Genomic DNA, 14,881 nt, shown 5'->3' on the forward strand with positions numbered 1-14,881 from the left:
GTACATAGTTGTACAGGGACTTGAATATTTGGGGGCTGGGATTTAAAAAAATCCTATGCAAAATCTACTGCCCCATTCGAGCTGAAATAACGTTCACAAAGTATCAAAATATCGTCTACGTTATCTGGTAAGTGATTCAACATCGTTACTTGCCTAGATTTTCCGAAATCAAGGAAAAACTGCTCTCGGTGGCGTGCACAATTTTCGCAGAAGAGAGTCGAAAAGTTATTTTGACATGGTGCGTCATCTGTCGGGCAGCGAGGCAAGCGCGCCAACGGCCGGGATGGAGCTTGCCTCGCTGCTCGACAGATGACGCACCATGTCAAAGCAGCGTTTCGACTCTCTTCTGCGAAAATTGTGCCCGCCACCGAGAGCAGTTTTTCCTCGATTTAGGAAAATCTAGGCAAGTAACGATGTTGAATCACTTATCAGATAACGTAGACGATATTTTGATACTTTGTGAACGTTATTTCAGCTGGAATGGGGTAGTAGATTTTGCATAGGAATTTTTTAAATCCCAGCCCCCAAATATTCAAAACCCTGTACATTGACCTTGGCGTCGGCGCTACCCCCGGTTGCGGATCCAGACAGCCGCCTTTTACAGCAGCGCCTCCCAGACGGCGCCACATGTTCGGCCAAAGCTGCAGCGCACCAGGCCCATACCTGTGGACAGGAGCAACTGCCAAAGAGGAAAACAAAAAAATGGTAGAATGTATAGCAGGTGACATTGTTGAGCTAGGAAAAGGATGCGAAATAATTATAGTAGGGGACATGAATGCTCATATAGAAGATATAGATGGATACACAGACTCGACAGGTACCATGCTGCTGGAGATGTGTGAAAGACACGACTTAGTTGTCTGTAACAGTACTGAGAAGTGTGACGGGGTCATAACGTGGGAGGTAGGGAGTCTGCATTCGACAATAGATTATGCGATAATGTCACACAGGATGTACGATAGGCTAAGGGTCATGAACATAGATGAACATGGTGCCAGGAGTCTAGGCAGTGATCATAAACGTATCAAGATGAGTTTTGGAATAAAAACTAATTCAGGAATGAAACATGATGACCAGCCAGATGGGATCTTTTACTAGGAGCAGCAAATAGAAACAGCAAGCACCCAAATTGAAGCAGTAATCTCTAAGGATAAGAAAGCAGAGTGGACATACACAAAGTTAATGGGACTGTTTGGGCTAGAGTTGGCTAAGGTGCGAGTCAGGAAAAAAAGGACAAGACGAAAACCAAAGAGCTGGTGGGATGGGGAGGTGAAGAAGGCCATAGAGAAACACCAGGAAGCCTCCAGGAAACACAAATATTCTAAGCATAGGGGAGACCCAGAAGTAGACGTTGAGAGAAAATGGGATAAATACATAAAATGTAGAAGGGAGGCATCCTACTTAATCAATGAGAAAATTAGAAGACAAGGTTCCCAGTGGCTGTCAGAAGTAAACAAAAGGGATAAAAATGCAGCTAAGAAATTCTGGCAACACTTGAATTCCCTGAGTAATAAGACTAGCCTAGAGCAGAGGTTTATTGTTACAGATCAAGGTATTCGGCTAGAAGGGGAAAAGGCAATAGAGCATATACGACTAACGATGTCAGAAAAGTTTAAAGAACAAAGAAATGTAGTAGGTGCCTTAGTAGAGGACGATAGACCGGTTAGTGCAATTGTTCCAGTTGGACAAAGAGAGTGGGAAAGGGCTGAGAAGAGAGTACCAAGTAGCACATCAGCAGGCCCAGATGGTATTCCTGTTAGGTTATTAAAGATGTTGGGCCCAAAGTCTAAGGAAACGTTAAGAGAGGTGGTGAGCAAAATGTTAATGGATGGCAAAGTTCCTGATGAATGGAGACTAAGTAGAATGAGCATGATATATAAGGGAAAGGGGGACAAAGCTGACATAGGCAACTACCGTCCCATAACAGTAACATCAGTGGTCTACAGGGTGGTGATGCAGATTATAAAGGACAGACTGCAGGCATGGGTAGAGAGCAAGGGGGTGCTGGGAGAGCTGCAGAATGGCTTCCGGAAACAAAGGAGGTTAGAGGACAATCTGTTCTCATTGACACAGTGTATCGAGGTAGCAGAAAAGGAACACAGACCCCTATGGCTAGCTTTTCTAGATATCAAAGGAGCCTATGACAGTGTACTTCAAGAAGCCTTATGGAGTATTCTGGATGTGTTAGGTGTGGAAAGCGGAGTAACTAATCTTTTAAAAGATATTTATAAGGATAACCAAGTGCTAATAAAATGGGAAAAAAAGGGGTCGAAGCCTGTAGAGGTAAAGAAGGGGCTTAGACAAGGATGTCCCCTGTCACCTTTGTTGTTCATGCTGTACCTGCAAGGATTAGAGGCTAAACTAGAGGGGAGTGGACTCGGCTTCAACCTTTCTTTATTCAAGCAAGGAGAATTTATCCCACAGTCATTACCAGGACTAATGTATGCAGATGATATAGTACTGATGGCTGACAACAGGGTAGATTTGCAGGAGTTGATGGATATCTGCGGTACAGAGGGAGATAAGTTAGGTCTGCAGTTTAGCAAGAAAAAATCGGCAGTCATGATTTTTAATGATAATGAGACCGGCAAACATAGGATACAGGAGGACATGCTGGAAGTAGTGGATAAGTACAAGTATCTTGGGGTGTGGATAAATACTGGAGCTGAATACCTAACGGAGCATGAAAAATATGTGGCAGCTAAGGGAAGTAGAAACGCAGCCGTCATGAAAAACAGGGCGCTTTGGAATTACAATAGGTATGAAGTGGTGTGAGGGATTTGGAAAGGGGTGATGGTTCCTAGTCTGACTTTTGCCAACGCAGTCCTGTGTATGAGATCAGAAATCCGAGCACGGTTGGAAATTAAACAGCGCGGGGTGGGTAGGCTTGCTTTGGGAGCTCATGGGAATACGCCAAACCAAGGTGTGCAGGGTGACCTGGGATGGTCTTCTTTTGAGAGCAGGGAAGCTGGCAGCAAGATAGCGTTTGAGCAACGATTGAGAAAAATGGGAGAAAAGCGGTGGGCTAGGAAAGTCTTCAGCTACCTCTACATGAGGAATGTTGACACAAGATGGAGAAGGCGGACAAGAAAATTGGCAAGCAAATATTTGGACAGCAGTAGGGGGACCAGCCAGGAATTATCAATTAAGAAAAAGGTTAAGGAAACAGAGAGGGGTCTGTGGAAAACAGGAATGGAGACTAAATCAGCATTAGAAATGTACCGAACGTTCAAGCAGGAAATAGCCAAAGAAAACATTTACGATAATTCTAGGGGCAGCCCATTGTTGTTCGAGGCAACGACAGGAGTATTGCGGACTAAGACGTACCGAGTCAAGTACCAAGAGATAGACACGCTGTGCAGGGTGTGTGGGGAGGATGAGGAAACGCCTGAACACTTAATAATTTCCTGTAAAGGGCTCCGCCCTATAGTTCAAGGCAATGGGCCAGATTTAGCCAAAGCATTGGGGTTTAAGGATAATGAAGGGAAAATAGACTTTAAAAGGGTAGAAACAACCAAACGAAGGTTAGCTGATTGGTGGCTGAAAGGAAGGCAAGAATAGGTCCACACTATATTATTACTATTCACGGCTAGGCGGCCTGTGGCGCCGCCGCCCGATTCAAAGGGTTCAGCCTTATCCATCCATCCATCCATCCATTTGCTGCCGGGTGACATTTCATCTGTGCTAAATTTGCTCGTTGCCGCTGCTTAAAAAGCACTTATTTTGTGTTGTGAGTTGCTTTCTGTTTCTTTGGTTCGAAAACGAGTACTCCAGAACAGTATTCTGTTATCTGAAGTACTGCCAACCAAGATTCGTATAACTCGTGTTATGGTCTTTCCAGTTGTGATGTATGGATGCGAGAGTTGGACTGTGAAAAAGGCTGACCGCCGAAGAATTGACGCGTTTGAATTGTGGTGCTTGCGAAGACTCTTGAGAGTTCCTTGGACTGCCAGAAGATCAAATCAGTCGATATTGTCGACCATAAACCCTGACTGCTCATTGGAGGGTCAAATTCTAAAGTTAAAGCTCAGCTACTTTGGTCAGCTGATGAGAAGAGAAGAGTCGCTGGAGAAAGATTTGATGTTGGGAAAGGTTGAGGGTCGCCGGAGAAGGGGTAGGCAGCAAACGCGATGGTTAGATGGCATCCTCGATGCACTGCAGATGAAGGTATGTGACGTTAGGAAGATATTGAGAGACCGGAAAGCGTGACATGGTCCATAGGGTCACGAAGAGTCGGACACGACTGAACTGACTGACTGAGGAATGAGCTAGTAGGTCGTGGGATGAGCCAACCTTTCGCGTACATTACGTAGTCCTTTTTACATTTTTATTTTTCTTGCATATCTTCGCGCGCGAGAGTCGGGCTTTAGCGACGTGAACGTTACTAAGTGGTTCAGTTGAAATGATTGCCCCTTTTGTTCACCTTCAAAATAGTGCGGTGGCTGCATGGTGACTCGGATAGTGTAATACGTTGACCAGTATTTTTCGTCATGTCGCAGTCACGATTTTGTGCAAGTGGACAGGAATGGGGAAAGATGTTTGCGCAGGGCGATTGATAAATGGCATCGACGTTCTCGTTTAGCAACTCACTTGACCGGTTAGATTACGGCATTGTCTAGAACAAGCCTTCGGCGTAAATACCTGGCGTACATAGCTTTCTCCGTCATTCTACCTATACGGGGTCATCTTTTATTTCAGGCAGTCAGCAAGTCGCCTGCAGCACTTGTTCCCGTTTAAGAAACAAAAAGTTCTTCTCTGCTAAGGCGCGGCACTGACCAGCTTCCTGCTGCCCTTCGGAGAATCAGTAATGTGTTCACTGATTTCTTCCGTGTTTGGCACACAGGTTTTAAAGTTTGAAGCACTTGGAACATCTTGTCTTCCCTCGTGCCTCATGGCTGAGATGTACGCATGTGAGAAAGGTTGAGAGGAAGCTTCAAGGCTGTCTGCCTTGTACCCAGCATATGATTCTCCACCCAACATGGGGTCGGCAAGTACCACCTGTGTTGAGGTGTCGGATGCAGCCTCACAGGTGTGACGCATGAGCAGTCCTGTTGCATGCTGTCTTGCAGGTAAACATGTGGTTAGTGCTGTCGAGCAATTATGTTGGAGGCTGCCTGCAACAGTGAGTGGGTGGCTGTGTCCTTCAAGAAGTGGAAGGCTATGGCATCAACTGTGGCTCTTGCTTCATCGTGCGAGAATGGCAGAGAAAGCTGTTTCTTCCAATGGCTTGTTTTCGACAATGCGGTAAGCTAACTGGTCAAGTGAGTTATTACCACTGCACACAATAAGAATGTCTATGCCGTTTACCTTTCGCCGAGAGTAAACATTCAATCTTTAACCTCTCATAACCTTAGTCACTTAGAGACAATAAATCTCACAAACCAAACTATCCCAGCCATCACAACGTATGTAAACTTTTGGAACTGAACAACAGTAGTGAGGTGTCATTAAACTAAATCACTCAAAAACATACACATCATTAAAGCCTGACTCTCATGCATGCCAGTCATAGCAATGGCCAGTAGCAGAATAAGGCATGGTATCTAACTCAGCACCACCTGTGCTGAGTTAGTTGAAATGTCACAAGTACAATATGCATGAGCTGCCTGTTGCATGCTGTATAGAAAGTAAAGGTGTGGCTAGTTCTTGTCAAGGAACTGTGTTAGAGGCTGCCTGCAGCAGTGACTGTGTGGCTGTCACCTCCAAGAAGTGGAAATCTGTCTTGCAAGGAAAGTTACCAGCCTAGTCACTGGCCGAAGCGCTTGCAACATGTCACACCTTTGTCTGCAGTAGGAGGATAGGTGCAGGAACACTTTGTTGGAAGTGGACGTGAGCCTTTGGTGCAGACAGTAAAGGGTGCACACTGATTATGGCCACTTCATCTCCAGCCAGCACATGAAGAGTGGTGAGCTGGGAGCCAAAGCTTACTTTGCAGCTGCCTTGTATGGTGTTGTAGAGGTCACTGGCTGCAAAAGCTGTGCACCACCAACTCAAGAATGCCAGGACGCACAATGGGCATCAGCAGAGGGGTGCAAAAGGGGTTCCCCTCCACTAACACTTCCAAAAAGACTTTCTGGAATCTTTATATTTCGACCCCAACAGCAAAAAATCGGGAGGGGGATGGATTTGACCCCTCTCCCAAAACCCATAGCCACAACTGGCAGTATAAAACAGGCTGAGTCCATTGCCTCTATTCCGAAGATATGCAGATTTCTGTTCAGGTTGGTGGCTTTGCCAAACTAACCATTCAGGCTGTTAAGCTATTTAAAAAGCAATCTTTGGAGCATAGAAGGAAGTGAGCAGCTAGTGGCACTGCTTCGGCCTCAGACTGAGGTCCAAAGTCCGACCTGGGCCCTCTTAATTACACTACTGAGAATAAGCCCAGCCCGCAAAGCTTGGAGTGAAGCCCTGACAAGGCCCGTTCTCCCAGTACTGCATGTGGTAAATTGCCCACACAGTAAGCAAATATACCTCTGTTACAGAAATGAAGAACTGGCCGAAAAAGAAGCTAAAATCTGTGTAATATGTTTGTATTTTTTTTTTTTCTTGTAGAGAGAGCTACATTGGCCACAGTCTTGCCATTTTGCAATGCCTGTCCGAAGAGCGAAGAAAGAAGAAGCAGAGGAGGAAGGAGAAGAAGACAGATAACTTGGTAGTTGGTAAAGGCGAACGACAAAAGCGAGTTGCTCGGGCAGAAGGTTCGTTCGAATGTTATATGAAGGCGGTGTGCCCCAGAGTTCTACATAGAGACGATTTCATATCACTACAAGTCTTCTACACCCAAAAGAGAATGGCCAACGATGAGAGGCAAGGGCTGCTCCTATGTGAAGTGATTACCGATGGCATAAATAAAGCTGAAACCATAGAGTAAACTACTGTGTGCAAAAGCCATGGCTTTACTTTCAAGCTAAACCTAAGTGTAGCCATGCAGATTCTTCTCACGTAATCGCAGGTTTAACCACAAGCTAAACCACAGCTAATTTTTTTTAAATTCAAAAAGTGATATTGAGGGGTCACTTCGGTCAGCTCTCGTATACATGAAAAGATAACACAGAGGAACTTGGAAGTTCGAAAAGCTGAATGGAAAAGGTTCCATACACACGTAATAAACTACTTTGCATTTCCTCAAGATGTTTAATCAGTCATATTTTATTGCCCACTATGCCTAAATATTAAAGCGTCCTCGCAACCAGTGGAATAACGTCTTTTAATGAACAAAATTTCATGGGTTGAATGCATGGTCGAACTTGTCACCTTTCATTAGAAACAAAAAGATAAACAGCTGCATACATTCCAGAGCAACTCAGAATATGGGCAACGCCATAGTGAAGGGCTCCAAATAAGTTTGACCGCCTTTAACATACTTTGACACCGCATAGTACATGGGTGCCATCCTTTCTGCATCACCATCTAAATGCTGGTACCGCGACCTTGTTAAACCAGGCTACCCTGGCTCAGTAGTTTGGCGCCTTAAGCTCTGAGCCACTGCGGCAAAGCAAAAGTAAGTAGGGCAATAAACTTTAACTTTTTTCCCAGGGTACACCATAGCTATATTGCATCTATCTCTGCTGTAACGCCCTAGGTGTACTTCACTCGGCAAAGTGAATTGAAAGCCAGGCATTGGAACTCTATGTACCTTGGAGCTTTGGTGCTAGGTCACAAAGCTTGAAAACTTTCTGCGCACACCTAACGCGTTGTCTACAATGACTGTGCCAAGGGAAAGAGGTGGTGCTGATGGTCACCACTCGCAAAGCTTACCCAGAGCACCCTTCAGACCCCGACAAAAAGAACATTTTAAATTTCCTTTATTTTTCCAGAACAAAAAATACATTCTGTAGAGGTACACAGGCTAAAAGCTGCTAAAAACAGCTTAACAGGGGCCCAAGAACCTCTGACAGAATCAGTGACAGAAATTGTAGCATATTTTTGTGATGAAAGCCTGCTGTTAGCAGCGTATCCCAGATACGTGACCACCTTAATAAAACATCATTAATTTGTTCTAGGTACACAGTTCTTTCAGGAGTGTATAACATGTTTTGTTATGATTTAAGCTCTCCCCACTGTTCTCTTCAATGAAAAGCAACATTTCTTTCGCATCACCAATAATATGCTTTTATCTTTTGTCAGTGGATGCTGCCACATATCTTGAATGAAGCGGCAGCCATGGTTCGCTAAAACTTTAGCTGAAGAGGCATACGTCGTTGTGTCTTGATAGCTTTGGGCATGGAGATTGAAATAAATGCTACTCTGTAATAAAAATGTTCAATTACTATCTTCAGGGTGAGATTTTAGTTGCCAATTTATCATTTGCTGGATTAAAATTGTCATTGCACTCACTCACCACATCACATTCGCCTACGACTGCTGAATAATTTATAACTGAATTTTTTTTTTTCTCGCCTGTTTCGGTTTCGAGAACCGAGAGATGGCTGTGATATCAGTCAAGTCTAGGTCATGTGAGGGATGAAAATACAGCGATGTAATCATTGCTGTCTCATTTGAATTCACTACAATGATATAGCCAGCTTGCCTCAAGAGCAGAAATCATTACAAGCGAAGAATGAGCGATTGCCGTTTTTTCATGCCGTGCATCAAGACATGATTGTGACATCACAGCCATCTCTGGGATTTTAAAACCGAAACTGGTGAGAAAAGAAAATTCTGGTATAAATATTTAGCGGCCCTGAGTGAAAACTGCGTGTGGGTCGATATACAGGAATGACTTGCGCATCATTAACATGGAGTAAAATAGTCTGCAGAAATCTATGGAATATCTGATAAAATTGTTACTTAAGTGAGGTTCTTAGGAAGCAAGCTTTCCATTGCATTGAAAATTGGATGCTTAAAGCTCAGAATCATTCGGTCTTTCAAGGCGTGTGGTGCTGGTTAATGCTCAGTGCTGCTGTGCTTTCACGCCAGGCCTAACCACCCTAAATGAATTATTCAAATTCTTACTCAGCAGAATGGTTTGATATATGCAAATGGCTTTCTAGTCTTTGCTATTGCATGTGGTCACACAGAATGCTGACTGATGTCTTTAAGCTGTGTGACAAATGTGGACTTGAGAGTCAATTGCTCATATTTATTTATTTATTTATTTCAAGTACACCTCAAGGGCCCCAGGTATGGGAAATTACAAGACGGATAACAGTACAACGTTCAAGCAGCACATTAGTTAACATAACAGTAAATTATTTTACCACTGTAACTTTTGAAATGCTGTAAACTGGAATGAAGCACAGCAGCAGGGGGAAGATCATTCCAGTCTTTTACAGTCTGAATGAAAAAGGAGAAAATATGCACAGCGATATAGGCAGGCGGTGCATAAACACCTTTGCTGTGGCTGATGCGTGAAGCCCAGTGAGGGGGCAGGATGACAGAGCTGGATAGCTGGGAATGATAAAATTTATGAAAAAGACAAATTTGAGAAATTTTAAGCTATTGAGCAAGGAGTGGCAGGTTAGCTTGAGACTTTAGATACACTAGTCAAGTAGCTGTAGTCACAGTAAACAAATGAGCGATTCTATCTTGTACCGATTCGAGAGTGTTAGCAAGTTGTAATTGGTGTGGATCCCAAATAGCACATGCATACTCTAGTTTCAGTCGAACGAGGGTTAGATAGGCCTTTTTAGAGAGGGGAAGCCAAGGCATTGGTTAGAATCGTTTGTAATTACTGAGATGTGGTCATTTCACGAAAGGTCACTGGTTATGTTAATACCTAAATATTTGCAGGAGAGAGCACAGGAGATTACTGAACCAAAAATGGCTTAGTTGAGTAATGGGTAGGAGTGTTTTCGATGAAAAGTTATGACAAATGTTTTATTAGTATTGATATACATTAACCATGTGTTATCTTTCACCTTCCAAGGTTATGTCACTTCAGTAATCAAGTGCGCATCATTGGAAAGTGGGTATCAACCGAAATTGTCATTGCTACATCATGTGCAAGCCATGCTCAGTGCTCGTTATCTGATGCACATTCACAATTTGGATTGACTGCTTTGCCAAACTTTATGTTCCTGACTAGAAGATGGTCCATTTTACTGGGCTGCTGTATAGAGTAATATTGAAGCTGTTTGGGCACCAGTCCGCAAAAACTGCTTTTAAGAGGAAATGATTTTTTAATATGCAAAGACTTCATGAAACAGGTCATTTTGTTGAAGTACAGAAGACACAAAAAGAACTGTCCTTGGCAAAGTATGAGAACTGCAAATGCCTAGAAGGACATTGCTCCAAAGGGTAATACAGTTGCCAAGTTCATTTCTGGGAAATAATTACTGGAAATGTAGCTGTTGGAAATGAAATGTTGTTGAGCTTGGTGCCCAGTCTGTTGCTTGAAATGGCTTCTATTTCACTACATTCTGCTGTAACTTTCTCTCAGCAGGTTAATTATGACAATTTTTCCTTGGAGTTATCTGTGTTGCATCCTGTCTTTTGTTTCTTTTGAATTCAGTGTCATCTGAGATGGCATAATGGAGCACTCAAAATTTGCACTGTTCCAGTATTTAGTGTTTTGATTGCATGGCTTAATGCTAGTTCCATTTTTGCCTATGTGCCAGCAGGTCATTTCCTCAAGCACATGTAGCAGGTGGTCATCATGGTTCCTCATGCCTGTTCGAGAGTATCAGTTTGGTTCAGTGACTGCACGTGGAGCCCCTTTTTGTGGGTAATTTGTTCAGCTGGTAATTGTAACAAGCCCAAGTGTGCAGTGAATAATGTATTTTAATGCAATAGCAATAAATGCCCCATTATTCAAAACATCTGACATTGGCGTTGTATGTCAGTAATCATGGGTATGGCTGTAGCTAGTGGTAAATGGATGGTGACAATGCCAGCATTGGCTGGTTGTCCGGTTTCGTGATGTCTGAGACTGCATGACATGGCTAAATTGGCAGGCACTGCCTACTTGTGTTTTCCCCTTTGAGACCAGAGATGAAAATTCAGCATTCCAGGTTTCTTTGATCCCAAGTCAGACACACTGCTCTTAGGCCACGCAGGCACATTTGTATGGGTTGGTTGAAGTGGGGACGTAAATCATTGTCGGTGTGTTTTTCACATAATGGGATAATTTGCAACTTTATGCTAATAAATATGCATAGGGTAATTGATACGCAAATAAAACACTACTGATTAAGTGAGTAGCAGAGTGAATGGACACGAACGTGGATCCAATAAGAGGAGCTGGCATGCGGGAGCCAATAATGCTGTTGCATCATAGCCTTAAAGTCCAAGCTGAAGTTTCCGCTCAATTTTTTTTTTTCTCAATTTTTATTTTGCATTTAATTGTAGAACGATGGCCATATGTCAGGCAAGTTGAGAGTTGAGCACAATGGAGGCATACAAAATCAGTAGCTGCTTGTTTTGTAGCGTGAGCTACACTATGCGGGTTGGAAGAAGTTTCGCGTGTCCTCTGCGCCGAATAAGCTGCGCATGCGCGAGAGCCACGCTACGTCACAGGGACACAGCTGCCGCTGCAACCTCAGCGGAGGAAAAGGAGAAAGGGTGTGTCGAGAGGGAAAGGGAGAGCAACCTTGCCCATGACAGTATAGTTAAGACAGAGGAATAGGAGAAAGGGAGTGTGTCGAGCAAGAGAAAGGGAAAGGGAGAGCAACTGTGCCCATGACAGTGTAGTTCGGCATTCGTAGCTCGGCATTTGTAGACCAGCGTTTGTAAACCACTGGTGTTTGCAGACTGGCATTCGCACCGCAGCATTTGTAGCATGGATGAAAGAAGGGGAAGAACGCTGTCGCGTTCCACTCTTAAAGGCGTAGCTTAAGCATTCTATCAACACCACCTAAAAGAAGAGGGTGCTTGTTCTACCGGGGTATGTCAAGCAAGAGAGGGAGCTCAACCGTGCCCATCACAAAGTAGTTTGGCGTTCCTAGCTTATAGTTCATAGACCGGCGTTAGTAAACTACCAGTGTTCATTAAATAAAAGTTGTGTGCATCGTATACAGTATACTGTCTGTCTTGGGAAGCGGAGGGGGTAGTGAAGCCTTGACAAGCCAAGATATACCATGAAAAGTGGAGATAAGCTAAGATAATCCAAGGAAACGCCAGGACAAGCCAAGATAAACCAATCTCACGCTACAAATATTCTGGCATAGCAAAGCTAAGCCACTGCCTTTTTTTTTGGCCTAGCCACTGATCGGCTACTGAAAATGCCTCTCTAGCTGAAATTAATTATACATTATTTGGCAGACAGTGCTCAATTCCATGTGGTGGAGTATTTATAGCAATGTGCCATGCATCATGGAAGTGAAAAAAAGTAAAACGAAATTTGGTGTCCATACTTGCTTAAATTAAAATTAATGCAGTCGAGCGCCTCTACCACAAATGAATTGTACAAAGAAAAAATTTTGAATGTCTCTCTGAATTCCCATCTTTTTTTTTATCTATTGTGACTGCCTGTACAGCAGAGGCCACTACAACAGATTGCCTTGACAACAAAGGAATTTAGGTGTCCTTGACGACTGAGCTGTTGCTTTGTAACAAGCGCACAAAACAGGGCCGCCATTGCTCTCAGTAGAGTTGCGGTGTGTATAGGGATAGCCGGTTGACAGCAAACACTATGCGGGAGAATCTCGACTCTGTAGTTGCTATGGGTGCCACACCAAGTAAAGAAAACGTGCAGCAGCCATACGGCTGAACGTGTTGATGATACTTGATGAATGACACTAGCAAAACTAGGCAGAACAGATCTCCATGCTCCAGCTTGACGGTGGCACTGAGCTGCACGAGATAACACTGATGAACTCTGTGAATAGCCAGCGCTAACATGCTTACAAAGTTGGCAAATGTAGTGGGCCATTTTGCACTAATACATTTGGGAGCTGGTGAAGTGACCATCCTTAATGAGTGCTTGCTGGCTGGCTCTTCCCTTCTTCCTGCATGTACTTTGTGCTGCTTGCAGATTTCACTGCGGAGCATGCTGTGAATCTTGGTGTGATAAGGATCGGCTGCAGTTGAACATTCTGTTAGAAGTGCCCAGCTAGAAGATTACTATTGACTACTTTCATGAAGTATCTCGTCTCCTTTTGCTAGACGTGCTTACCTTAATTGCTCGATTGCGGGTGGTAAATTACACGGCTGGGGGGTAAATTGGTGTCAGAACACCTCCTGGCCACATCCCTCCATCTAGGCGTTCTTTTAAGATTTTAGAGGGCACTTTGGACCATTAAAATGCAACGAGGCGAAGGCCATTATAGCATGATGGATTGTAGCCCTCCACTATGTGGCACCTCTATCTCCCTCCCTTCTTTCACTTCCATCGTCTTCTCTTCATTTACAGCGTGGCCGGTACATGTATCAGCGGAGAATAGTGACAGATATTGTGCCTTTTCTATCCTGCAAATGAATTTCAAGGGTCGCTGATGCCTGCTGTACTAACGCCTCCTAGACATCTGGGTCTGCTTCTGTTTGCTGTGTGGTGCGGCGTTCGGGAAGCGGCAAATGAAAGGCACCGCACGGACGCCTGGACCGGACGTCCAGCGGGGTCAGCTTTTTATATGCACGAACCGCCTAGTGACGTCATGACCTGTTGTGACGGTACATCGCGCGCCCCTTGTCGAACACAACCAGCATTTCATTGAACACATCAAAGTTCACCGGTGTTCTATAATTCGTTTACAGGAAAGGAAAGGCGCAGTATCTGCCACTTGCGGAATCGCGCTATCTTCCTCACGGTACACAAGGGCAATTATGAAGAGCGTTTTGTGTCACGCTTCCTGCGAGAAGTGGTGTGGTCGTTCAGGTTTTTGCGCGTGCGGTACTCTGTAGAGTATTTAGCGACGGTACCACCTAAGCGGCTGTACAAGGATCTTATTTCACAATTGTTCCCAGCTCCATTGTACAGAACCTTATACTGTGAAGGCCCAGGAAAAGACGTGCTCAAGCGAGTTAAAAACATGACTGTTGCACTGGGCGTAAAAACATTCTTTTTTAAATTGCATACAGGAACCCTCCCCGTCAAAACATGGATGGAAGAAAAGGGCCTTTTTGTACCTTGGGGCTCAAACTGTCTGCTGTGCTGGAAACCTGAATCAGTTGAGCACGTGTTCCTGGATTGTTGGGATGCGGTGTTCTACTGAGATGTGTTACAAAGGACACTTAAAAAAGACCTGCCATTGACGCCACGTGGAAGTCGGTACTTGACAACTGTTAATGGTGATTTTCAGTATGACCTCATCATGCTATTGGGCCTTCACAGTATTTGGAGGAGTAGGATGGTTTATAGACACTGTGATGTCGATGCACGATCTGTATGTGATTATTTCGTTGAACAAGTGTATAAACTAAAATAAATTTTGAAGCAGCAAGACGCTGCGGAGGAGGTCTTGAGTCTGATGGGCGAACTTGTGGTAATGAAAGTCCATTAGACACGGTTGTCAGCCAAGGGGCATGGCAACCACGATCTTTTCCCGATGTATTTGTACCAATTCATGCAATGAAAAAAAAAAGTGTTATGTCGTGTGCCAAAGCCAGGCAATGAAGAGAAAAAAATCTGGGGCATGGAGGACAAGAGATGGAGGTTCGATTCTCGGTGGAGATAAGGTTTATTTATTTTATTTTTAACTCTCGCTCTCGAAAGCGTGATACCTCTGCTGACAACCTTCTGTTGACAGCGGTCATTAAAGGCTTTCGCCTTAACACCTTTTTTTTTTTCGACCAGCGGCATACAACATCCCCCTACAATATTTCTGGCTACTCCAATGCACAATCGGTTTCCCAAATTGGTATCATTCAGCACGAGACATTTTGATGCTGATTATTCACCAGCAGTAAGAAGCTTGATGAAAAAATCTTTCATGCACTTCAGTAGTGCGACTGATCGGTTAGCAGCTTGCAACCCACAGTTGCAAAGCTAGAAAATCGAGCAGCA

At 44.1% G+C, this 14,881-nt stretch overlaps 1 protein-coding gene across 2 annotated transcripts in view; it reads right to left on the reverse strand.

Annotated features, from left to right (window-relative positions):
• Nucleotides 1-541: 541 nt before the first annotated feature.
• The window catches only part of LOC146170950 (uncharacterized), a 720,860-nt gene continuing 706,520 nt past the window's right edge, over nucleotides 542-14,881 (reverse strand). For both annotated transcript variants that reach the window (XM_084586587.1, XM_084586584.1), the window contains one exon: nucleotides 542-679. The gene's annotated coding sequence lies outside the window, so the exon portion shown is untranslated. The remainder of the gene's footprint in view (nucleotides 680-14,881) is intronic.

This window comes from Amblyomma maculatum, unplaced genomic scaffold, assembly GCF_055883805.1.
Source record: "Amblyomma maculatum isolate TAMU_Amacu unplaced genomic scaffold, ASM5588380v1 scaffold_24, whole genome shotgun sequence".
NCBI classification, from domain to species: domain Eukaryota; kingdom Metazoa; phylum Arthropoda; class Arachnida; order Ixodida; family Ixodidae; genus Amblyomma; species Amblyomma maculatum.